Source organism: Dendrobates tinctorius, unplaced genomic scaffold (genome assembly GCF_039654945.1).
Source record: "Dendrobates tinctorius isolate UK_male_01 unplaced genomic scaffold, ASM3965494v1 ptg000035l, whole genome shotgun sequence".
Taxonomy (NCBI): Eukaryota; Metazoa; Chordata; class Amphibia; order Anura; family Dendrobatidae; genus Dendrobates; species Dendrobates tinctorius.
The window spans coordinates 59,136,075-59,163,237 of NW_027361703.1; the positions used below are offsets into that span (position 1 = coordinate 59,136,075).

The window sequence follows — 27,163 nt, forward strand, 5'->3', positions numbered from 1 at the left end:
TGCTGCCACCCCCGTGCTTCAGAGTTGGGATGGCGTTCTTAGGCTTCCAAGCTCCTCCCTTTTTCCTCCAAGCGTAAGGATGGTCATTATGCCCAAGAAGTTTAGTTTCTGACCAGCATATAAAGGGTCATTAACCTCTTCAGCATCAAAGGAAACCAAATTCATTTAATATTTGACTTTCACTCTAGCAACTTTCTCAGGTAAAAGTAGGACCTCCATCAGGCATTGGACGGATTTATAATTAATAGTGATGGACGAACCCCCCGATGTTTGAGATCGGAGTGTTCGCTCAAATTTTTTGTAAAGTTCAAGTTTGGGGCCGGAGATAATGCGAATGCGAACTTGCGTCCGAACCCCGAGCTTGAACTTTACAGATATGGGCCATTCTAATTATATTTACCTGTCCAGCGATGCGTCCTCCCGTCCCGCTGTCTCCCGGCCACATCTACATCACCACACGAACACTGCCGGAAAAAGCCTAAAACTGCCGAGTGCAATGAATACTGCTAGCAGTTAATGAGCGGCCCCGGAAGCAGATGCGGCAGGGAGACAGCGGGACAGGAGGACGCATTGCTGGACAGGTAAGTATAATTAGAACGGCCCTGAACCCGAACTGGACCCGAACTGTAACATGGGTTTCCCATGGAATCCTGTGTTCGGGACCTTGTGACCGAACACTGTGTTCGGTACGGTCTTGAACTTTACAGTTCAGGTTAGCCCATCCCTAATCAATTATTATTATTAATAATAACAATAATAATTTTATTTCTATAGCGCCAACATATTCCGCAGCACTTTACATTTTAGAGGGTACAGACAATAGACAGTAAGCAAATCAGTAAACACATAGATAAACAGATACCAAAAGGAATGAGGGCCCTGCTCGCAAGCTTACAATCTGAGGAAATAGGGGAGACACGAAAGGTTGATGGCAACAATTGCTTTAGCTGTTCGGACTATCTATAATGTAGGAAATCGGGTGTTCATGTAATGCTGCATGAACTGGTTATCAGCCAGAAAATGTAAAAGTACAGACACAAAAGGCTATTAAATACATAATGCGTATGAGAACATATGAGGAACCTGGTTATGGTAAAAATTTTGAATGTGTAACATAGAGATAGGATAGTTACAGTTGTGGCCAAAAGTATTGACACCCCTGCAATTTTGTCAGATAATACTCAGTTTCTTCCTGAAAATGATTGCAAACACAAATTCTTTAGTATTATTATCTTCATTTAATTTGTCTTAAATGAAAACACAAAAAGAATTGTCCTAAAGCCAAATAGGATATAATTCCACACCAAACATAAAAAAAGAGGGTGGACAAAAGTATTGGCACTGTTCGAAAAATCATGTGATGCTTCTCTAATTTGTGTAACTTACAGCACCTGTAACTTACCTGTGGCACCTAACAGGTGTTGGCAATAACTAAATCACACTTGCAGCCAGTTGACATGGATTAAAGTTGACTCAACCTCTGTCCTGTGTCCTTGTGTGTACCACATTGAGCATGGAGAAAAGAAAGAAGACCAAAGAACTGTCTGAGGACTTGAGAAACCAAATTGTGAGGAAGCATGAGCAATCTCAAGGCTACAAGTCCATCTCCAAAGACCTGAATGTTCCTGTGTCTACCGTGCGCAGTGTCATCAAGAAGTTTAAAGCCCATGGCACTGTGGCTAACCTCCCTAGATGTGGACGTAAAAGAAAAATTGACAAGAGATTTCAATGCAAGATTGTGCGGATGTTGGATAAAGAACCTCGACTAATATCCAAACAAGTTCAAGCTGCCCTGCAGTCCGAGGGTACAACAGTGTCAACCCGTTCTATCTGTCGGCGTCTGAATGAAAAGGGACTGTATGGTAGGAGACCCAGGAAGACCCCACGTCTTACCCCGAGACATAAAAAAGCCAGGCTGGAGTTTGCCAAAACTTACCTGAAAAAGCCTAAAATGTTTTGGAAGAATGTTCTCTGGTCAGATGAGACAAAAGTAGAGTTTTTTGGGCAAAGGCATCAACATAGAGTTTACAGGAGAAAAAAAGAGGCATTCAAAGGAAAGAGCACAGTCCCTACAGCAAACATGGCGGAGGTTCCCTGATGTTTTGGGGTTGCCTTGCTGCCTCTGGCACTGGACTGCTTGACCGTGTGCATGGCATTATGAAGTCTGAAGACTACCAACAAATTTTGCAGCATAATGTAGGCCCCAGTGTGAGAAAGCTGGGTCTCCCTCAGAGGTCATGGGTCTTCCAGCAGGACAATGACCCAAAACACACTTCAAAAAGCACTAGAAAATGATTTGAGAGAAAGCACTGGAGACTTCTAAGGTGGCCAGCAATGAGTCCAGACCTGAATCCCATAGAACACCTGTGGAGAGATCTAAAAATGGCAGTTTGGAGAAGGCACCCTTCTAATATCAGGGACCTGGAGCAGTTTGCCAAAGAAGAATGGTCTAAAATTCCAGCAGAGGGAGGCGTGGTTTGCAGGGGCCAGGAGCAGTCGTGCTTGGCAAGAGCTCCTGAGATTCCCCTAAAACAGCTACTTTAAGGATACAAACAAGTGGCTTCCTGGAGTTATCTGCTATAGAAGACCTTTACAAACATGCTTGGAACAAAAAAGATGAAGATTAAGAAAATCCCTGTTGAAAAAATGTTTTCTACAGAGCCGGAGATCAAGCGGGCTGAAGCTGCTGAGTCATCCCCGCTCTCAGACTGTAAAAAGATGGCGGCGGCTGAGAGCCATGGAGGAAAGACTAAAGCAGTAAGGATGTGGAAGCCTGCCGGGATATCTATAACCAGCCGGAGCATGAGAAGTGAGCCAGGGAGACAAGCGGCTAGATCTTCACATGTTATCAGCGGTGGGAGGAGAAGCGGTGGTGCTGGTGCGGCTGTGGGGCAGAGGAGGAGTATGGAAGCGGTAATGCTGGGGAGCCTTGCCGGGACATCTTCAACCTGCAGGAGCGCAGTGAGCAGACCGAGGGGAGAAGCGGCGATGTCATCGCCACCTGTCAGCAGAGGTGCAGGAGCAGGAACAGCTGAGAGGATAAGCGATGCAGCGGTGGACTCTTCAGCGGCAGCGGGAACGGGCAGGAGCCCAGAAGATGTGGTGATGTCATCGCCTGCTGTCAGCGGTGAGAGAAGAGCCGGCAGATCTGCTGTGTCGGCGGTACAGAAGAGTTTGGAGGTGACATTGCCGGGGAAGCCTGCAGGGACATCTTCAGCCTGCGGGAACACGGTGAGCAGACGGAGGGGAGAAGCGGTGATGTCATCGCCTCCTACTAGCAGTGAGGGAAGGAGCGGCAGGACCAGAGCGGCGGCGGGGCAGAAGAGAAGCAAGGAGGGGGAGTCAGATGGAGTCTCCCAGAGAGCACAGCGTGCAGGAGCAGGAACAGCTGGGAGGTTGACCGATGCTGCGGTGGATTCATCAGCGGTGCCAGCAGCAGGCAAGAGCCTGGGTGACATGACGCTGTCGGTATCAGCTGAAGCAGGAGCAGGCAGGAGCCCAGGAGAGGCGGTGGTGAATTCATTAGAGGTGACAAGAGTAGGAACAAGCTGTAAACAAGCAGCACTGATGGGGAAGATAAGCGGCACTCTCCAACAAAGGAGAGTTGGTGGGGGAGACCATGCTGACCTGTGGAGGAATAAATTAAACTCTTCAAACTGGGCAGGATGTGGTGTCTTGGGGGAGAATTTTCACACATATGATTTAACAGAGCTGGAGGAGAAAATTGAGCATGATCACAATGTAACCTCTTCATGGCATAGATTTAGCACTTCTTCACCCAAGTTAGCAGTAAACGGCAAACTCAGATACAATGCGCCAGTGTTTGTCCCAGTGATAAATGGGGAGGATAACAGGACATGGGAAAGGGAGAATGTTGAAAGATGTAATCTCGAATTTCTTAAAGCTAATATTAACACAGATGCCTTGTCAAGCCATTCATATAACTCCTATAACTCACTGGAAGGTTTGCAAGATGTAAACTCGAAGGAATTTATAGAGGATATGGGGTCATCTAAATCTGGGGGAAGTGTTGTGTCTGCAGATACAGATTCTGAGGGGTGCAGCTCCTCGGGCTCTATTTCAGATGATATTGTCAGGGATGACTACTCTGATTTTGAATTTGGAGAAAACTGTACTACCCAAATAGATACGGTTAATTTGGTTCCTGAAAAGCCATATAACAGTGGAAAGCATATTACCTCTAGTACACCATTAATTGATGAAATTCCTGCTTCAGATAATTACCCCACAGAGGGGTTTATGGCTAAAATGCTTAAAGCTTTGTTAAAATCTGTGGAATTATTGGGGAAAAATCCTATTACAGATAATAGAGAAGTAGTGATTGAATTAAAAACTAAAACAACAAACTCTGAGCAGGCTAAAGCATCGGAGGCTTTTATAAAAAAGCTCTTCCAAAAGACTCTATCATTGTTCGTAGAGGAGTCTTATTCTAATCCTACTGAGATTTCTGTCAGTCCTTCTTATGATTCCAGTGTAGTTGATTCTCCTTATTCGAAATATGAGTCTCTATGTGTTGGGGGAATTAAGAGTTTATCTGCAGTCACGGAATCCGTGGAAAAAATCCAAATGGACATGGATTCCTTTAGAAATAGCTTGGCCGCATATGAAGATTCTAGAAGGAGAAACAATGTCAAGATCAGAGGGATCCCTGAAAAAGTTCAGACCTTCCATTTAAAAAGTTACATTTCTTCAATGATCCAACATATAATACCAAACATTGAAGAGAAAAACTTGATTGAGAAAGCTTTTAGAATCCGTAAATCCACTTCTCTTCCATCTGGCGTGGCCAGGGATGTCATCGTCTCATTCTACCCCAACTGGATCAAAAACGCGCTATTAAACATTTCGAAGGAGCCAACGTTCCTATCATCTCCCTATGGTCACATATCTTTCTTCAAAGACCTCTCTAAAGACACTTTGCTCAAAAGGAAATCATTTTACACTATAACAAGAGAACTCCGTCGTGCCGCTATCTCCTACAATTGGACCCAGAACTCTAATCTTCTGATTAAGTTTGCATCAAAAATGATTGTTATTTCTTCACCGGATGAAGGCGATGAATTCTTAAAGAATGCTGGAATATCATCTTCTGCGGATTTTCAAGGACTTCTTGACTTACCTAAATCTGATCTTCATCCTAATTGAAAATAATGGAAAATTGTAAGACTCGGAATTTTTTTCTTCAGGGGAAACCATGTGTGTTTACAATATATATATATATATAGAATTCACTGGATTAGTAATTCCAATTTTGTTTATATTATGTAAACTTAAAGGAATCTTATTTCACTTTTATAGCTACTGAATGAACCAATTTTTGCCTCCAACCGGTCCTATGGCCACTTAGGGTGGTCCCGGACGGGACAGGCCTTCATGCATTTATAGCTATTAGTTTTTTTTTTCAATATTAGCAATTTTCTTTTCTTAGGTAACACGTATTAGGCTATACTAAAAAGCTTTCTAGGGTTGCTAAGGACTTTGGTACAGTGTTAAGTGTATTATTATTGCTATGTAACTATGGTACCTTTTTGTATGTCTGCCTGTCTATCCCCCACCTGGGAGTCTCACTGTCTTTACAGGGGGGAATTCTTTGATCCTATTCCAAACCCTTCCCTTCCCTTCCTTCCTTTCCTGTTAAAATTTTAAAAATTTAATAAAAATTATTGGAAAATAAAATTCCAGCAGAGCTTTGTAAGAAACTCATTGATGGTTACCAGAAGCGGTTGGTCGCAGTTATTTTGGCTAAAGGTTGTGCAACCAAGTATTAGGCTGAGGGTGCCAATACTTTTGTCTGGCCCATTTTTGGAGTTTTGTGTGAAATGATCAATGTTTTGCTTTTTGCTTCATTCTCTTTTGTGTTTTTTCATTTAAGACAAATTAAATGAAGATAATAATACGAAAGAATTTGTGTTTGCAATCATTTTCAGGAAGAAACTGAGTATAATTATCTGACAAAATTGCAGGGGTGTCAATACTTTTGGCCACAACTGTAGGTTAATGTGTTGAGGCGGTAGGCCAGTCTGAGGAAATGCCTTTTTAGTGCATGCTTAAAACTGTGGGTATTGGAGATTAATTGAATTAACCTGGTTAGTGCATTCCACAAAATTGGCGCAGCACGTGAAAATTCTTGGAGACGAGAGTGGGAGGTTCTGATTATTGAGAATGTTAACCTCAGGTCATTAGCAGAATGGCAGGCACGGGTAGGGTGGTAGACGGAGATGAGGGAGATTTAGGATGGTGCTGAGGTGAGGTGGTCCCTAAAAAAATGGTTTTGTAAATTTTGTTGGGAAAATGATTAATTGCTGGTCAAATTTTAACGTCTTAACAAAAAAATTGTTTCCAAAATTGTGCTGATGTAAAGTTGACATGTGGGAAATGTTATTTATTAACTATTTTGTGTGATGCCACTCTGAGTTAAGGGTGCAAAAATTAAAAGTTTGAAAATTCCAAATTTTCAACAGTTTTGCCAAATTTCCGCTTTTTTCCCATAAATAAACGCAAGTTATATCAAAGTTATTTTACCACTAATATAAAGTACAATATGTCAGAAAAAAACACTGTCAGAATCAGGTTGATACGCTGAAGCGTTCCAGAGCTATAACTTCACAAATTGACAGTGGTCAAAATTGTAAAAATTCAACAAAGGCACAGGACAGTAAACAAGTGTGGACTTCAGATGTGCTGTCATATCCTAAGTCCTGCCATCTTTTACAGAGATGGGTATAACATTTTTCTACTGACTGTGTAGCGGTCACAAAGAGGTGGAAATCGGGGCAGACATACTGCCGATTCAACCGATGCAGCTGCACCAGGGCCCTGAAGGAGGGGGCCCAAAACTACTGACAATGCTTGATCCATCATAGACAGCGGCAGCAGGAACACTATGAGGAGAGGCAGGGGGCTGTCATTAGCAGAAGGAGGGGGGCCCTCTCTGCTTCACTCTGCAATGACCGCTTCCAGGGCCCCGGCATCTCCTGTTACCCGTTAATGACAGGAGCTCTGCAGGAGACGAGCGGTGCTGCAGGGAGAGTGCGGTCACTGAGCAGCTCAGCGCAGTGCATCGTGTGTAAGCCCCTCTGCAGCTCCTGCTGGGGTCTCTGTGGAGTTGGGGTTGCCCTGCACTCCGAGTATCAACCTTCATACATATTGCAGGTGAGGGGGTGACTTTTTGGACTCCTGTCATAATCATCTGCAAAGTGACTGGCCAGTGAGGTGGAGAATTGTGCTTAGTGAAGACATTAGCCACAGCTAGAGTTGAACGACTTTTGGTTTTTTAGGGTCGCGTTTCGTTTCGTGAAACCCGACTTTTCCAAAAGTCGGGTCGAGCAAGATCGTCCGATTATAGGGAAAAGTCGGGGTCGTCCCGAAACCCAATGTAAGTCAATGGGGAATAAAAGTCGGCAGTGAGAGGAGGACAGGAAACACACCTACAGTGCCCATTTGAATGCCAAAAGCATCAATTCTTCTTTCTTAAGCTTGTCAACCTTAATTAACTTCATAATACAAGTTACGCACTGAAAAATGGGGGTTATTTGGCTACAAACTGTGGGGGGGGAGGGCTGGCTCCAGGTTTTCATGTGCCCTGGGCGAAAGAGCGCCCCTTTAACACATACCACAACTCATCATGCTCCGATACGGCAGAGAAATAGCGGTATAGTACAATGAAAAATACCTCACTTTTTACATCTCCTGACGAGGCCCATCTATTTCTCCATACAGAATCATTGGTCCCATATAATGTTTAAAACAGTATATGATGAGCTCCACATAATGCTACAGTATATGTTGGTCCCCATGGATGAAGCTCCACTGTCTTATGGGCCCAAATAATGCTCCAAACATAATGGGCCCCATTTCTAATGCTCTAGTGTATAATGGGCCCTGTAAATGCTGCTACAGTGTCTGATGTCCACCTTTGGAATGTTCCAGTGTATGGTGGGCCCCATCTATCATTCTCCAGAGTATAGTGCTCCCCAAAAATTGCTGTCCCAACATTGAAAACAATCAAATATGTCTCCTCGCTAGGGAATCCCTGTACTTGTCTGGACAGGTGCTGTAGCTTGCTTAACAGCTCGCCAGCCGTTCTCACGCCCAGTATGGATTACACGTGATTGCACAAAGGTGAGAAAGGGTACCGTATCCCCAGATAACATGTATGGATAGCGTACACATTCAAAATATATGTCTCAGGAGGCAGGCTCAGACGGTGTTAGGCCCAGTCTGGATTGCACGTGATTGCACAAAGGTTAGAAAGGGTACCGTATCCCCGGATAACATGTATGGATAGCGTACACATTCAAAATATATGTCTATACAGCATGAGGCAGGCTCAGACGGTGTTAGGCCCAGTATGGATTGCACGTGATTGCACAAAGGTTAGAAAGGGTACCGTATCCCCGGATAACATGTATGGATAGCGTACACATTCAAAATATATGTCTATACAGCATGAGGCAGGCTCAGACGGTGTTAGGCCCAGTATGGATTGCATGTGATTGCACAAAGGTTAGAAAGGGTACCGTATCCCTGGATAACATGTATGGATAGCGTACACATTCAAAATATATGTCTATACAGCATGAGGCAGGCTCAGACGGTGTTAGGCCCAGTATGGATTGCACGTGATTGCACAAAGGTTAGAAAGGGTACCGTATCCCTGGATAACATGTATGGATAGCGTACACATTCAAAATATATGTCTCAGGAGGCAGGCTCAGACGGTGTTAGGCCCAGTATGGATTGCACGTGATTGCACAAAGGTTAGAAAGGGTACCGTATCCCCGGATAACATGTATGGATAGCGTGCACATTTAAAATATATGTCTATACAGCATGAGGCAGGCTCAGACGGTGTTAGGCCCAGTATGGATTGCACGTGATTGCACAAAGGTTAGAAAGGGTACCGTATCCCTGGATAACATGTATGGATAGCGTACACATTCAAAATATATGTCTATACAGCATGAGGCAGGCTCAGACGGTGTTAGGCCCAGTATGGATTGCACGTGATTGCACAAAGGTTAGAAAGGGTACCGTATCCCTGGATAACATGTATGGATAGCGTACACATTCAAAATATATGTCTCAGGAGGCAGGCTCAGACGGTGTTAGGCCCAGTATGGATTGCACGTGATTGCACAAAGGTTAGAAAGGGTACCGTATCCCTGGATAACATGTATGGATAGCGTACACATTCAAAATATATGTCTCAGGAGGCAGGCTCAGACGGTGTTAGGCCCAGTATGGATTGCACGTGATTGCACAAAGGTTAGAAAGGGTACCGTATCCCTGGATAACATGTATGGATAGCGTACACATTCAAAATATATGTCTATACAGCATGAGGCAGGCTCAGACGGTGTTAGGCCCAATATGGATTGCACGTGATTGCACAAAGGTTAGAAAGGGTACCGTATCCCTGGATAACATGTATGGATAGCGTACACATTCAAAATATATGTCTATACAGCATGAGGCAGGCTCAGACGGTGTTAGGCCCAGTATGGATTGCACGTGATTGCACAAAGGTTAGAAAGGGTACCGTATCCCTGGATAACATGTATGGATAGCGTACACATTCAAAATATGTCTCAGGAGGCAGGCTCAGACGGTGTTAGGCCCAGTATGGATTGCACGTGATTGCACAAAGGTTAGAAAGGGTACCGTATCCCCGGATAACATGTATGGATAGCGTACACATTCAAAATATATGTCTATACAGCATGAGGCAGGCTCAGATGGTGTTAGGCCCAGTATGGATTGCACGTGATTGCATAAAGGTTAGAAAGGGTACCGTATCCCTGGATAACATGTATGGATAGCGTACACATTCAAAATATATGTCTATACAGCATGAGGCAGGCTCAGACGGTGTTAGGCCCAGTATGGATTGCACGTGATTGCACAAAGGTTAGAAAGGGTACCGTATCCCTGGATAACATGTATGGATAGCGTACACATTCAAAATATATGTCTATACAGCATGAGGCAGGCTCAGACGGTGTTAGGCCCAGTATGGATTGCACGTGATTGCACAAAGGTTAGAAAGGGTACCGTATCCCTGGATAACATGTATGGATAGCGTACACATTCAAAATATATGTCTATACAGCATGAGGCAGGCTCAGACGGTGTTAGGCCCAGTATGGATTGCACGTGATTGCACAAAGGTTAGAAAGGGTACCGTATCCCTGGATAACATGTATGGATAGCGTACACATTCAAAATATATGTCTCAGGAGGCAGGCTCAGACGGTGTCAGGCACAGTATGGATTTGACGGACCAGATTACACAGCGGAGGAGCAGGGAGAGGTAAAGATTGCAAATGCTGGGGCCCTGCCCAAGCAAGGGGGGCCCACTCGTGGGCGTCGGTACTGGCACTGGGCCCCTCATAGTACAGCGGTGTGTCTGACGGCGGGTGTGCACCACCACCGTCAGAGACACTTGATTGCACTATGAGGGACCCTGTGCCAGTGCCCGCGCCCAAGAGTCGGCCTACCCACCTGTCCAGGGCAACGGCACTCGCACGGTGTCGTGCGGTAGGTGGTGACCCCGGCCATGGGGGGGGAGGCAGCACAGTTAGGGAGTTTTAGAAAGTGGCATATGTTGATGTTGGACATTCAGCTGATGCAAAAGGCGAAATAGGTGAAGTACCAGGAAGAGGTGGACCAAAGCAAGCCATTTTTCTGTCACCCTATGTGTCATCAGGGGAAGGTGGGACAAAATCCTTGGAAACCCATGCGTGGTTCATTTTAATGAAGGTTAGATCATCCACATTTTGGGTTGACAGACGGGTCCTTTTTTCTGTCAGGATTGATCCAGCTGCACTGAAGACTCTTTCCGATAGCACACTTGCAGCTGGGCAAGCGAGCTCCTGTAAGGCATATTGGGCCAATTCAGGCCAGGTGTCCAGTTTAGCGGCCCAATAGTCAAAGGGGAATGACCTGTGTGGGAGAACATCGATATGGGAGGAAAAGTAGTTTGTTACCATAGTTGACAACTGCTGTCTCCTGTCACTTTCCATCGATGCAGTATTACCAGTTGTGTGAGCGGTATTTGAAAAATCAGTCCAAAACATTGTCATGAAACCCCTGTCTCCAACGCCACTTCTGCTGTGTGCACCACGAACACCTCTGCCAAGCTGCCCCCGGCCCGTACGGCTCGTGTGAGAACCATCACCGCTGCTGTGTGCTGGGAATGCCTCAAGCAACCGATTTACCAGAGATGCTTGTTTATTAGCCAATATTAGGTCAAGGTTCTCCTGTGGCATGATGTTTTGTAATTTGCCTTTATAGCGTGGATCCAGGATGCTGGCCAACCAGTAGTCGTCATCGTTCATCATTTTGGCAATGCGTGGGTCCCTTTTTAGGATCTGCAAGGCATAATCTGACATGTGGGCCAATGTTCCCGGTGTCAATGATGCACTGCGAGTGCTGGGTGGAGGAGCACTTTCTGGCAAATCCACATCCCTCCAGTCACGCACAAACCCTGTACCAGACCTTGCCACGCCAACATTTTCACTTGCCCCACGAGATGCATCCTCCTCCCCTAAGTAATCATCCCCATCATCCTCCTCCTCCTCCTCTTCTTCCTCCACCTCGTCCAGGAGAGGTCCCTGAGCAGACAATGGCTGAATGTCATCAAGGATTCCCTCCTCCTCTTCCTCCTCATCAACATTGGCTGCAGACGCCTGCTCCTTAAGGTGCGTCAAAGTTTGCATGAGCAGACGCATAAGTGGGATGCTCATGCTTAGGATGGCGTCGTCTGCGCTTACCAGCCGTGTGCATTCCTCAAAACACTGAAGGACTTTACAAAGGTCTTTCAGCTTCGACCACTGCACACCTGTCAACTCCATGTCTGCTCTCAAAGTGCCTGGCCGTGTATCCTCCCACAAATGCATTATGGCCTGCCTCTGCTCGCACAGCCGCTCCACCATGTGCAGGGTGGAGTTCCACCTTGTTGCAATGTCGATAATGAGGCGGTGGTTGGGAAGGTGGAGCAATCGCTGCAGCTTCTGCATACGAACGGAGTGTACAGGCGACCAGCGGATGTGCGCGCACAGTCTTCGCACCTTCTGGAGCAGGGCTGTTAACTCCGGATAATTTTTGAGGAAGCACTGCACCACCAGGTTCAAGGTGTGAGCCAAGCAAGGTATGTGGCTGAGTTTTGAAAGGGCTATGGCTGCCACAAAATTACGGCCGTTATCACTAACTACCTTGCCTGCCTCAAGATGTACACTGCCCAGCCATGACTCAGTTTGTCGCTTCAAGTACTCGGCCAACACCTCGGCGGTGTGTCTGTCGCCCAAACACATCATCTGCAACACAGCCTGCTGACGCTTTCCACTATCTGCTCGATAGGGGGACACATCGTGTGCAACAGTGGCAGCTGCAGATGGAGTGCTCGTACGACTGCGCTCTGTGGACGAGCTTTCGCTTCTGGAGGAGGTGGAGGAGGAGGAGGGTCGAACGCCTACAGCCAACTGTTTCCTATACCGTGGGCTAGGCAGCACTGTCCCACCACCGCTGTCCCCTGTGGACCCTGCATCCACCACATTAACCCAGTGCGCAGTGATGGACACGTAACGGCCCTGGCCATGCCGACTGGACCATGCATCAGTTGTGAGGTGCACCTTTCCGCTCACTGACTGCTTGAGTGCATGGACAATGCAGTCTTTCACATGATGGTGGAGGGCTGGGATGGCTTTGCGAGAGAAGAAGTGGCGACTGGGTAGGTCATAGCGTGGTACTGCATAGGCCATGAGTTCGCGGAAAGCTGTGCTTTCCACCAACCGAAAGGGCATCATCTCAAACGAGATTAGTTTGGCAATGTGGGCGTTCAAACCCAGTGTACGCGGATGAGAGACTGAGTACTTTCTTGACCTACTCATAGTGTCTGGGAGGGTGAGCTGGACTTGAAAGCTGCATATGGTGGAAGTAGCGGTGGACAGGGCGGACTGAGAGAGGGTTGATGATGGTGATGGAGTTGGTGTTCTTTCTGATGGCCTAGAATCAGTCTTTCGTTGATATAACAGTGGGATTCCCTGACTGCTGTGGCCTTGCAACGACACCTCAACATTTGCTGCTGTGCTAACCGGTGGGCTTACAGTGGGGGAAACAATGTAGCGTTGCTGACTACCTTCGTTGTGATCAGTTGCACATGTGGCACTTGAGGTTTGGTGTTGTGTCCACGCTTGCAAGTGCATGCTGGTTAAATGTCTAAGCATGCAACTGGTATTCAAATTTTTCAGATTTTTCCCTCGGCTAAAGGTCTTTGCGCACTTCTTACAGATAACCTTGGCCTGATCATGAGGATTTTGTTCAAAAAAGTGCCACACTGCACTCTTCCTACTTTGGCAGACATTTTGCGGCCTAGCACGCTGTGATCTTTTGACCCTCTGGACAAGCTGTCCAGCAACTCTTTTGATGTTTGGAACCTGTCTTTGGAGTGCTCCGGGCCTGCCAGATAACAGCTGTTGCGATGTCGATGTCTGCTGTGGAAGCTCCTCAACTGAGCTATTGGAAGCAGCACCCTCTTCCCCCAATGGATGCCAATCTGGGTCAACAACTGGGTCATCCATCACCTCCTCTTCTATGTCATGTGCACCTTCCTCTGTGTCACCGTGTATGGTGGTATAGTGTGCGGGAAGGGGCACCTGAGTCTCATCAGGGTCAGAATCTGGCTCTGTACACTGCGAGGACAATGTAGTGCTCTGAGTGAATGTACCAGCAGAATCATCCATCAGCGGCTGTGCATCAGTGCACTCCATGTCAGATTCATCTTGGCCTGGGTAATTCACCATTTCACTTGATAATCCAGGCATGGTATGTGAAAACAGCTCCATGGAGTAATCAGTAGTATGGCCTGCGTCATCCTTCAATTTTGGTTGGGGTGAAGGACACAAGGAAAGGTGTGGTTCATGAACATGAGCCTCCAATGACGACTCAGTGCTTTTACTTTTTACAACTGAAGAAGAGGAGGCGATAGAGCTGGAGGCTGAGTCAGCAATGTAAGACAAAACTTTTTCCTGATGCTCTGGCTTTAAAAGCGGTTTGCCAACTCCTAGAAAACTAAGCGTTCGAGGCCTTATGTAGCCAGACGATGACGCAGGCTCAACACCTCCTGCATTCGGTCCTATTTTGCTCTTGCCACTACCATCAGATCCACCACCAACACCATCATTACCAGCTGCCAACCCCCGCCCAATTCCACGGCCTCTTCCACCAGCCTTCCTCATTTTTGGTAGAAATGTAGACAAAATCCAACAAACTATATAGTAATGTAAAACAAGGTACAAGGTGTCTATAGGACAGGGGAGATTTTGAATTTCTGCAGACACTTGTGGACACTGGACACTTTTGGATTGTGTGAGGCCCACTGATATCTGAGCGCTATGTGACAGGCTCGATGGCACAGCTGTGACCTAAGTGACTAGAGAGTAAGTGAGGTTTTGAATCTCTGCACACACTTTTGGACACTGGACACTTTTGGATTGTGTGAGGCCCACTGATATCTGAGCGCTATGTGACAGGCTCGATGGCAGAGCTGTGACCTAAGTGACTAGAGAATAAGTGAGATTTTGAATCTCTGCACACACTTTTGGACACTGGACACTTTTGGATTGTGTGAGGCCCACTGATATCTGAGCGCTATGTGACAGGCTCGATGGCACAGCTGTGACCTAAGTGACTAGAGAATAAGTGAGATTTTGAATCTCTGCACACACTTTTGGACACTGGACACTTTTGGATTGTGTGAGGCCCAATGAATATCTGAGCGCTATGTGACAAGCTCGATGGCACAGCTGTGACCTAAGTGACTAGAGGATAAGTGAGAGTTTGAATCTCTGAACACACTTTTGGACACTGGACACTTTTGGATTGTGTGAGGCCCAATGAATATCTGAGCGCTATGTGACAAGCTCGATGGCACAGCTGTGACCTAAGTGACTAGAGGATAAGTGAGAGTTTGAATCTCTGCACACACTTTTGGACACTGGACACTTTTGGATTGTGTGAGGCCCAATGAATATCTGAGCGCTATGTGACAAGCTCGATGGCACAGCTGTGACCTAAGTGACTAGAGGATAAGGGAGATTGGATTGCTTTTAAAAAAGCAGTTTGCGGAGCAGTGGGTAAACAGCAATGCCAGCCTGTCAGGAAGCCTTAAAAGGCAGCCCAACAACCAACACCACTGATACACCACTATATAGCCTCCCCTTGCACTGCACACAGTGACTGGTGTGTTGTGCAGGCCAAATCGCTAGCAGCAGAAGCAGTTTTTTGGTCTTCTTCCCTGCCTAACGCTCTCCCTACAGAATCAGCAGCAACCTCTCCCTATACTGAGATCGGCAGAAGTAAGATGGCGGTCGGCATGCACGCCCTTTTATACCCCCTGTGACGCCCACCAAAGCAAGCCAATCACTTGCATGCCCTTCTGAAAGATGGTGGTGACCCGTGCCTATGTCATCACGTTGCCCACAGTGTCCGTGGATCCTGATTGGCTGAAAAAGAGAGCAAAACAAACTTTTGAAACGCGACTTTGGCGCGTAAGTCGCCGACCTCGTGGCCGACCTCATCCTAGGGTCGGGTTTCGTTTCATGAAACCCGACTTTGCCAAAAGTCGGCGACTTTTGAATTTTTTCGACCCGTTTCGCTCAACTCTAGCCACAGCCACTATAAAGGGGGAGACTGTAGAGGGGACCCTTATACCACGCTGCAGTGACACTTGTACCTCACCACGTCAGCCAATCACACAGACTCTGTCTCCGCTTTATGTGCACTCCTGTGATTGGCTGACACTTGATGATGGGAATCTTTTAGCTATTTCTACCCCATCTGCCAAACTGATGACATTTGTCAATATGAACCCTTAACCGATTAAACAAAATGCTGATCTGCTGTAGAGGATTCCACTTTAGAAGTGGTATGCAAATGAGTTTGCAAGTGCTCAGGGTGGGATACAGCACTTCCACTGCCTTGGCTCCGAGCTCCATTTTAAACCTAAGGCTATGTTCACGCATTGAATTTTTGCTGCGTTTTTTTTTTTGTGTGTGCAGGTATTACCTGCTTTCTTGGCAGTAAAGACTCTGCTTACGAAAACCAGGTTTTTCTGCATTTTTGCTGTGCTTTTATAGTCTCTTGTGCATGCTGATAAAGTTTATTTTCCCCTCAAAACATGACGCAACTTCCTTAGGTTTTTCCCCAAAAAAACACAGCAAAACCTGATGCCTGCATTTTTTGCTGCATTGTTGCCACATTGCTTCCTATGGGTGAAAAAAAAACATTGCAAAAATGCTGAAAGAAGTGACACGCTGATGTGTAAAAAAATGCAGCAGTTTTCCAATTCAAATCAGGAAAAAAGAACAATTTGTGTGCAGGACATATCGGAAATCTCATAGCTTTTGCTGGTACTGTAAAAGGCAGCTTACAATTTGCATAAAAAAGCAGCGAAAATGCAACTTGTGAACATAACCTAACTCTGCCCATGTTATATCCCATTTACATGAGTTATGTGTTTATATTCTGTCAAATATGGAACCTGAGTTTGTTGCTTAGGTTTGATATTTGAGTTCTATACTGTAAATTTGCCCTTGTATATGTTTCAATAACATCATTGTGGTACGGAGGGGGCCCATACGTAATTTTCGCACAGGGACCCACTGCAGTCTGTGTCCGCCCCTGGTGGAAATACAATAATGAACCCAAGGAGTTTAAACTTGTATTTTCTTATCCAAGTCTACACATTACAGACTTTATCCATTGCAACTGTGGATGCAAATCTCTGCCAAAATTTTGCTGTGGATTATGGCGCTGATTTGACACAGAATTTCATTCTGCATTCAAAAAAAGTAAAATATGCATTGACATTCTGCAGCAGATCTGCAGCAAAATTGAGGTGCTGTGTATTACACGTCTGTAGTATTCTCTTAAAGGGAATCTGTCACCCTTTTTTGAGATATCATATAATGATACCATTCAATTGTGTGTCACATAAGGATTCTCTTAGTACTTTTGCTTCCCCCTGACCCCGCACCTTTCAGGCATAAATACCTTTTTTATATCGGTTCAGATGTATGTAAACTGCCGCTGGGCGGGGCTTATTCAACTGCTCCCCCCCTCCCTGTCTTTCTCTACACAAGAAGAAATGCGTAGAGCAAGACAGGGAGGGGGGAGCAGGTGAATAAGCCCCGCCCAGCGGACCGGACAGCGGCAGTTTACATACATCTGAACCAATATAAAAAAGGTATTTATGCGTGAAAGGTGCGGGGTCAGGGGGAAGCAAAAGTACTAAGAGAATCCTTATGTGACACACAATTGAATGATATCATTATATGATATCTCAAAAAAGGGGTGACAGATTCCCTTTAAACGCTCATGCAGTGTAGCATATAAATCGCACATGTGCTGTCAAATTCATGATCGGACAGCTCACTGGCCCATGATATTCAATAGGGCTGTTCAGAAGAATGATTTTTCTCTCGGCTCAACTGTCCAAGAGAAAAACTTGTCCCATGCACTACTTTCTTCTGAGACTCGGATGAGATTAACCCATTCAAGTCTATGGGCATGTACATTATGTGTAGATTTTGTGTAGCTGTATGAAAACAGATCACACATGAAAGTAAAAAACAGACACACGGATGGCACAGGGATGAAAATGAGAAAAAAATCTAAAGTTTTCTGAATGAAATTTGGACGTTTTCTCACATGCTTGTCTGCAGGAGCCCTAAACTTTCCAAAATTTTTTTCTGCTGCACGTAGGTTATTAAATCCTTATCCTTGTATGTTGTACTCTAACTTTCTAAGGAAACCGGTAGCACCTCCACAGTGTGTGAATTCACATATTCAGCATTCATGTTCTGAGTCAAACTCAACAGCCTCATTTATGTCTATATGTTTGGGTCAGGAGACCCATGGACATTGTGGTCCGTACCTCAAACCATGAATGTCTGCCAAGTGAAATGGCCTTACAGTTTGAGTGCTTACACACTATGTTTTGGCACCTCTTCATTGGTCCTGTTGGGGCTTATGTTCGAGTACCACTCGCAAAACAGGATTCGGGCAAATGCGCCGACGGGGCCATAGACTGTAATGGCGCCGACAGTCACTGTGTGCTCTGACATGCATCATTTTCGGGTGTATAAGCTTACTGGATGCAGACGCTCAGACGTAGTAAACTCCATCTGGCTGTCCATCTCCAGTAGGCTTATATGCCCAGAAATTATGCACAGCAGAGAGCTCATTTACATTGTCAGCACCATTATAGTCTATGGCCTCGTCGGCGTATATATCCAAATCCCATTTTGGGGGAGTTCAGATGTAAGCCCTGACGGGACCAATAAACAGGTGCCAAAATGCAATGTGAAAGCACCCTTAGCCTACCATAAATTGGTGGCTGCAAAGCCACAATGCTTAACATAAAGCCCCAAATCTCCCCGATGTATAAACTAGCCCAGTAAGCATTTCGCTTGTTGTGATTACATTTTCCTCATTGATGGAATACAGTCACATCCTTATAAACATTTGATAATTAACAATATCTATCTTATAAAAATGGATTATTATTTTTTGTTTCATCAGAATACACTCCCTCCGGGCTCACAGACAAAGGATTCCTCTAACTTCTATTGATACCTGGCAAAATCCGTCCTGCAGCTGCACAGATGGATGGTGCATTGATGAAGTAGCCACATATCTACTAATAACCATGATTATTTTAATTGCACTATTGGGCGCCTGGACCAGAAAGGACGTATATGTGTAGGAGTTGTGTGAAGAACACGTGTCGCTGCACGCCATCAAGGTGCATTTCTCACATCTTCAGGTGGACTTTTCCTGAGAAATGACAATTATCTTCAAAGTTTTATTTGAAAGATATTTATTATGTATAGAAAATGCTAAGTATGAATTGGCTGGATAAAGATTAATGAATGTTTACATTGTTCTGTAGAAGTATCAGTGTGTTTTGAATGGCAATGTATAATAAATTGAACTTACCGTAAGTCTAATGAAGAGATGTAGAACACATTCATAAGAATGAAAACAAAACCATGAAGTATGATTAGCAATGTGAAGCTACGCGTGCTTACAGTATTTTTTTCTGCTTGAGGTCTTTTCATTTCATAATAAATATAATTCTCTTTAAAAGGGTGGTACAAACCTAACATTGATTTTAATCAGAAATGTCTATTTATTGTAATAATCTAATCTATTTTTAATATAATTTAAATAAAGTCCCTACTGTTCCCTCTTTTCTATCTGTTTTTTTTTTAACCTACTTCCATGTTGATGACTCTTCATTTGAGAGTCCCTAGTGCATGCTTGGATAATCAAGATAACACATCAGCCTCTGTACTCAACCTGAAATAAAGCATTATCAGTGACGCAGTGTTGAAGGCTTGACTAGTCCATGCTCTACTGAGCATGCACCGGTTCTCAATTCCATTTGCAACACAAGCTCACTTGTCACTGTGTAATATTTCAATGCAAAGTGACAGTGACCAGTTCTAATGAGAAGTGACAAGCCGGCAAGAGAGAGCATTGTCAGTGGAATTGTAAGGGTGGTTTCACATTAGCGTTTCAGCGCTAATTGCAATTTGGTTGCGCTCGGCGCACCGTCAAAAGAACGCATGCGCCACCAAACGCATACTGCACACGGCCTGCGTCCCCAGTGATAAAGATAGGGGACGCAGGACGCATGCAGCGTCATGCGCCGGTAGGCGGAGCTACCGGAGGAGGCGCGGCAGGGATGGGGCTTAGCGGTGGCCGTGCGCAGGCCGTCGCTGTGCCCTGAAACGCTAATGTGAAGCCACCCTAAGGAGTGAACCCAATGAGCAGTGAGAACAGAGACCAGTCCTGCCCTCAAAAGCAACACCTGTTTCAGGGTGTCATTGGTCTCTGCTTTTCTTACTCACCGGGTACTCTGCCCAATATATATATATATTTTCTTTTCAAACCCGCCAAACAGTTTCAGAGATGGTGGCCTTTTTATTTTGATCTTAATAAATGGTAAAAGAGTGTCAGGGAGTGTTTTGTTTAATTAAAGGACTTTGCTCTGCTTTTTTTTTTAACTTAAAATTACAGAGTTCATAATGGGGGTGTCTTACAGACGCATCTCCATTACTCAGCCCTGGGCTTGATGTGAGATCATTACAAAGCGGACATCAACCTCAAAACCATAACCCCACTTGCCATCGCACCAGGGTAAGTTGGAAGAGCTGAGGCTAAGGGCCAGAATTGGCGCATCTAATGCATGCGCCATTTCTGGGGTGGCTGAGGGCTAGTGTTATTAGTCTGGGAGGGGCCAATATCCATGGCCTCTTCCGAGGCTATTAATATCAGCCCACAGCTGTTAGCTTAGCCTTTGCTTGTTATTAAAATGGGGGGACCCCACAGCATTTTTTGGGGGGAGGTCCACCCTTGTTAAGAACCAGTAAAAGCTAAGTAGACAGATGTGAGCTGATATTAATAGCCTGGGAAGCTGCATTTTTATTACCCCCTTCCCAGTCTATAAACATCAGCCCCCAGCTGTCTGGTTTCCCCCAGTTGATTAAGAAAAATAAGGGGTACCCCACCCATTTTTGTTCTTTTATTTATTAGCTAAATACAAGTACAGAAAACTACACACACAGCACTGATTATATAGCTCACTGACATATATATATATATATATATATATAAAAAATGATTTTTTTTAGTGAGAACTACCTTGAGGTGAAATAACAGCATTAGAGTACGTAAAAAGCTGATGTTAAAAATGCATTGCATTTGCAGGTCATACGTATTTCAGGTGAGGAAAAAAAACACAACACTCTCCAAATTTTCTGGCTGAGAATCTCAGCAATTTATATATGCAGATATGAACAATCCCTTACAAGGATGTCAGCTGCGGCGATTCCCAGCAGCAATGCTGCCTCTGCCATCAGTCAGCAGCCGCTAATAAACTACTGCCTTCACTATTCCATCAGAGCATCATTTTAATTTATGATGGTCATTGGCGCGATTAAGAACTGGTTGTCTAGTATTGAAAAAAGCTAAATTCATGGCAGCCAATTCCACACCAAGTCTTGGAGATTTTGTTATGGATTTTGCAGCAGATTTGCCACAGCTTATTACAGAGGGTGAGATCTGAAGCATAAATGGACTTTCTGTGGATTTAACATCTGAAGCCCTGGTCAGCTGATGCTGCTGATGTGTTCTGCAGCATGTGTATGAGCTTCTGTAAAACAATGCCGATTCTGTAATACGCAGATTTCCAGATTAGCCAGATGTGGACATACCTCAACAGTGGACCCAATCAATAAAACTTTAGACAATGCACTGACGTTCTGAAGAGTACGCTAATGGTAACACAGTCATACAATGTTACAAATTACACAGTCCAAACTAAGAATTCTTGTTTATAGAAAAGAAGAGAACATGTGTATGTTCATAAAAGGATGTGTATAAAACATACCTGCTGAGGCACGTTACTGCAGCCTAGCAAAACAGTGTCAAGTACCGTGCCAATAGATTAATGAAATGTTCCATGCTCTGTTGTTTTGTCAGGAAACCTAAACACACTTTCCATTTCCCAGGCTGAGGGGCCAACACTATAAGCAGGAATGGTTTGTCTCACACATATTCTGCAGATAGCTTTATAAGACAAGATCTGCTGGCTGATCAGTGCTTGATGTGTGGGATAAGATGTGAAACAATGGGCCAATTCAGTAATCTTTTAGGAGTTTACATACTATTACAGTAACAATACCCAGACCTTCATCCCATCCCTAACCCATCTCTTCAACCTTTCACTTACAAATGGTGTCTTTCCCTCATCCTTCAAACATTCCTCAATCACACCCATCCTCAAAAAGCCCACCCTCGACCCATCCTCTGTGTCTAACTATCACCCGATATCTCTTCTCCCTTACGTCTGTACTGTTACACACTCAACATTATGGCTGGTCCAAACAATCAGGGCAATTGTTATCTCCCACCTTTCGTGTCTACCTTTTTTTCCTCCTAGAGTGTAAGCTTACGAGCAGGGCCCTCATTCCTCTTGGTATCTGTTATGATCTATGTGATTATTGTTATGCTGTAATGTCTATCGTCTATACAAGTCCCCTCTGAAATGTAAAGTGCTGTGGAATATGTCGGCGCTATAGAAATAACATTTATTAAAATTTATTATTATATTATTACGCCTCAAAACTACTGAAACAGCATGTATATCTTGAACTGTCCTCCCACCTCTCCTCCCGTTCCCTCTTTGACTGGTTACAATCTGGCATCCGACAGCATCACTCAACTGAAACTGCCCAAACTAAAGTCACCAACGACCTACTAACCGCAAAGAGCAAGCGACACTACTCTGTCCTCCTTCTCCTGGACCTGTCTTCTGCCTTCAATAGCGTGGACTATTCCCTCCTGCTACAGATTCTCTCATCTCTTGGCATCACAGACTTGGCCCTATCCTGGATCTCATCATACCTAACAGACTGAACATTTAGTGTCTCCCTCTCATACACCACCTCCTCACCTCGCCCCCTGTCTGTCGGTGTTCCTCAAGGCTCAGTTCTAGGACCCCTACTCTTCTCCATCTACACCTTCGGCCTGGGACAGCTCATAGAATCCCACGGCTTGCAGTATCACCTCTATGCCGATGACACGCAGATCTACCTATCTGGACCTGACCTCACCTCCTTACTGACCAAAATTCCACAATGTCTGTCTGCTATTTCAGCCCTCTTTTCTGCTCGCTTTCTCAATCTGAACATGGACAAAACAGAATTCATCATCTTTCCCACCATCTCACTCTACCCCTCCACCAGACCTATCCATCAATGTCAATGGCTGCTCGCTTTCCCCATGTCATGATCCAGGACGGGATTTCGCTTTGACCCATCCTGGTTAGACTATGGGTTAATTGTGCTGCCTCTCTCTGGCAGAAGGAGGCTATTTAGTGCTCACTGGACCTGGATCCGGTGTCAGTTATACTCCTGCCCTCGGCTGAGTTAAGTGACCTCTTGTATACGTGTGCCTTGTGCCTGATAACTTGTTGCCTGCTTGGTTGTGATCCGGTTCTGTCCCTGTTACGAGTTCTGCCTGATCCTCTTGTACTGCGCTACCTCTCGTGTATGACTCTGTGCTTGTGACCCGACTTCTCTCTGCTTGTCCCCTTGGTACCACGTCGCCCTCTTGTGTATGACCTTTGGCTTTGTCTGACTACCAGTCTGTTTGCCCCTCCTGTACCTCGTTTGCCCGTACTGTTGTGACCTCTGTTTTGCCTGACTCTGAGTTGTTGTATGGTGTCCTGTCATATCTGAAAGCAGGACACTAAGCCCCGCCCCCTTGCAGTCACATGACCATATGTCCTGTGCCAGCTTGCTCATTTTCAGTGTCCGCAGGCCCTGTGCCTCTTTACTTTCCGGCGCTGACTGGACCCTGACACTATTAGCTTGAAGCATGCCTGGTCACCTCTGCTGCCCTGCTCCACAGGTATCTTTTAGCACTGCTTCTGTACTCAGGACACGTGCACTGGCTCTATGAGCAAGTGTAGTACAGTGTCTCTGACACCCCAGTCCCGCACGCTCAGTGCCTTGGGGTGATCCTCGACTCTGCCCTCTCTTTCAAACCACATATCCAAGCCCTTGCCTCCTCCTGCTGCCTCAAACTCAAAAATATTTCCCAGATCCGCGCATTCCTCAACCATGAAACCACAAAAACACTAGTGCACACCCTTATCTCCAGCCTCGACTCTCTGGCCTCCCCTCCAGCACTCTGGCACCACTCCAGTCCATCCTACACTCTGCTGCCCGACTAATCCACCTGTCACCCCACTATTCCCCAGCCTCTCCCCTATGCCAGGCCCTTCACTAGCTTCCTATTGTCCAGAGGCTCCAGTTCTCAAAACCCTAACCTTGACATACAAAACCATCCAGAACCTGCCTCCTCCATACATCTGTGACATGGTCTCCCGGTACCTACCCGCACGCAACCTTCGATCCTCTCAAGATCTCCTTCTCTACTCCCCCCTCATCTCTTCTTCCCACAACTGCATACAAGACTTCTCCCGTGCCTCCCCCATACTCTGGAACTCTCTGCCGCAACACATCAGGCACTCACCAACAACGGAAACCTTCAAGAAGAACCTGAAGACCCACCTGTTCCGACAAGCCTACAGCCTGCAATGATCCTCAGTCTACTGAACCACCGCACAACCAGCTCTACCCTCTCCTAGTGTATCCTCACCCATCCCTGTAGACTGTGAACCCTCGCGGGCAGGGACCTCTCTCCTTCTGTACTTGTGTGTCCCTTGTCTTGCACATGTTTCTTGTACTTGTCTATATTTCCCCTTTTCACATGTAAAGCGCCATGAAATAAATGGCTCTATATAAATGAATAATAATAATAATAATAATAATAATAATAATAACCTTCCATAGGGCTGTAGAACAGGACCTAGCCCACAATAGAGTTGTACGTTGCAGTTTGAGTTGGAAGAACTGCAGGAGGTCAATAAATTGCAACCACTGTGCTGATAACTGGATCTGGCCACATAATCCTTTGACTTGGGTCATTCAGGTTTAAAATATTTTCCTAAATTAAAAAAGAAAAAAAAAAAAGTGTTATGCGGCTATATAGCATAGTGCTATTATCTGAGAGTGGTATCTAATTGCTGGGTGATACACACGTGGTCAAAATTGTTGGTACCCCTCGTTTAACCCCTTTCCTACATTAGACGTACTGTTCCCAAGGACGGAATAGTACCTCATAGTGATCAGGGGCGCCCCCCGTGAGGAGCGCCGCTGATCGCGGTCGGGTGTCAGCTTGTTACACAGCTGACACCCAGCACTATGTGTCAGGGGCGGTCACGGATCACCCCTGGCACACCGCGATCAAACATGATTGCAGTGTACCGGGGGCATAGGAGAGAAGTGCGCAGGGAGGGGGCTCCCTCCGTGCTTCCCTGAGACCCCCGAAGCAGCGCGATGTGCTGCGCTGCTCTGGGGACCTCCTTCCCTGCAGGTCCTCAAATCCAATATGGCGGCGGGGACCTTCGGGGGCCTGCAGGGAGCCGGCTTCCTCAATGCCTGCAGAGCGCAGGCATGAGGAAGCCTGTGCAGCGCCTGTGTCAGATCAATGATCTGTCACAGCGATCTGTGATGAGTCAGATCAGCGATCTGTCACATGACAGTGATGTTCCCCCTGGGACAGTGTAATAAAGTTAAAAAAAAAAGTGTAAAAATTATTTATAAAAAAAAAAAAAATCGCTAAATAAATTTTTAAAAAAATATTCCCTAATAAATTCATTTTTTGAAAATAAAAAAAACAAACAATAAAAGTGCACATATTTGGCATCGCCGCGTCCATAACGACCCGCCCTATAAAACTGTCCCACTAGTTAACCCCTTTATTGAACCACTTAAAAAATAAAAATAAAAAATGAAACAAAAAATAATGCTTTATCATCATACCGCCGAACAAAAAGTGCAATAATGCGCGATCAAAAAGACGGATATAAATAGCCATTGTACCGCTGAAAACGTCATTTTGTCCCGCAAAAAACAAGCCACCACACAATGTCATCAGTGAAAAGTTTAAAAAGTTATAGCTCACAGAATAAAGCGATGCAAAAATAATTATTTTTTATATAAAATTGTTTTCATTGCATAAAAGTGCCAAAACATAAAAAAAGACATAAATGAGGTATCGCTGTAACCGTACTGACCTGAAGAATAAAACAGCCTTATCAATTTACCAAACGCGGAACGGTGTAAACGCACCCCCCAAAAGAAATTCATGAAACGCTGGTTTTGTTCATTCTGCGTCCCAAAAATCGGAATAAAAAGCGATCAAAAAATGTCACGTGACAGAAAATGATACCAATAGAAACGTCAACCCGTCCCGCAAAAAATAAGACCTCACATGAAAATGTGGTGATGCATAAAGTATTTTTACAATAAAAAGCGTCTTTTAGCGTGCGACAGCTGCCAAATATAAAAACCCGCTATAAATAGTAAATCAAACCCCCCTTTATCACCCCCTTAGAAAAATAATAAAATAAAAAAATGTATTTATTTCCATTTTCCCATTAGGGTTAGGGTTATGGCTGGGGTTAGGGCTGAGATTAGGGTTAGGGGTGTGTTGGGGTTAGGGTTGGAGTTAGAATTGGGGGGTTTCCACTTTTTTGGCACATCAGGGGCTTTCCAAACACGACATGGCGTCCGATCTCAATTCCAGCCAAAAACGTCAAATGGCGCTGCTTCCCTTCCGAGCTCTGCCATGCGCCCAAATAGTGGTTTATCCCCTCATATGGGGTATCAGCGTACGCAGGACAAATTGCACAATAACTTTTGGTGTCCTGTTACCCTTGGGAAAATAAAAATTGGGGGTGAAAAGATCATTTTTGTGGAAAAAATATGATTTTTTAATTGTACGACTGTACGTTATAAACTTCTCTGAAGCCCTTGGGGGTTCAAAGTGCTCACCACATATCTAGATAAGTTCCTTGGGGGGTCTAGTTTCCAAAATGGGGTCAATTGTGGGGAGTTTCTACTGTTTAGGCACATCAGGAGCTCTCCAAACGTGACATGGCATCCAATCTGAATTCCAGCCAATTTTGCAGTGAAAAAGTCAAACGGTGCTCCTTCCCTACCGAGCTCTGCCATGCGCCCAAACAGTGGTTCCCCCCATATCAGGTATCAGCGTACTCAGGACAAATTGCACAATAACTTTTCCAGTCTAATTTCTCCTGTTACCCTTGGTAAAATAAAAAAATTGAACCCAAAGTAATTTTTTTTGTGAAAAAAAGTTAAATGTTCATTTTGTTTTAAACATTCAAAAAATTCCTGTGAAGCACTTGAAGGGTTAATAAACTTCTTGAATCTGGTTTAGAGCACCTTGAGGGGTGCAGTTTTTAGAATGGTGTCACTTTTAGGTATTTTCTATCATATAGACCCCTCAAAGTGACTTCAAATGTGATGTGGTCCCTAAAAATAAAATGGTGTTGTAGAAATGAGAAATCGCTGGTCAACTTTTGACCCTTATAACTTCCTAACAAAAAAAAATTTTGGTTCCCAAATTGTGCTGATTTAAAGTCAACATGTGGGAAATGTTACTTATTAAAATTTTTGAGTGCCATATATCTGTGATTTAA

The 27,163-nt window shown here is 45.0% G+C and overlaps 1 long non-coding RNA gene across 1 annotated transcript in view; it reads left to right on the forward strand.

The window, feature by feature from the left end:
• LOC141087838 (uncharacterized) overlaps positions 1-19,273 on the forward strand; it is a 42,759-nt gene extending 23,486 nt beyond the window's left edge. Inside the window, exon 2 of the long non-coding RNA XR_012231742.1 lies at positions 18,604-19,273. This is a non-coding gene — a long non-coding RNA (uncharacterized lncRNA). The remainder of the gene's footprint in view (positions 1-18,603) is intronic.
• Positions 19,274-27,163: the final 7,890 nt, after the last annotated feature.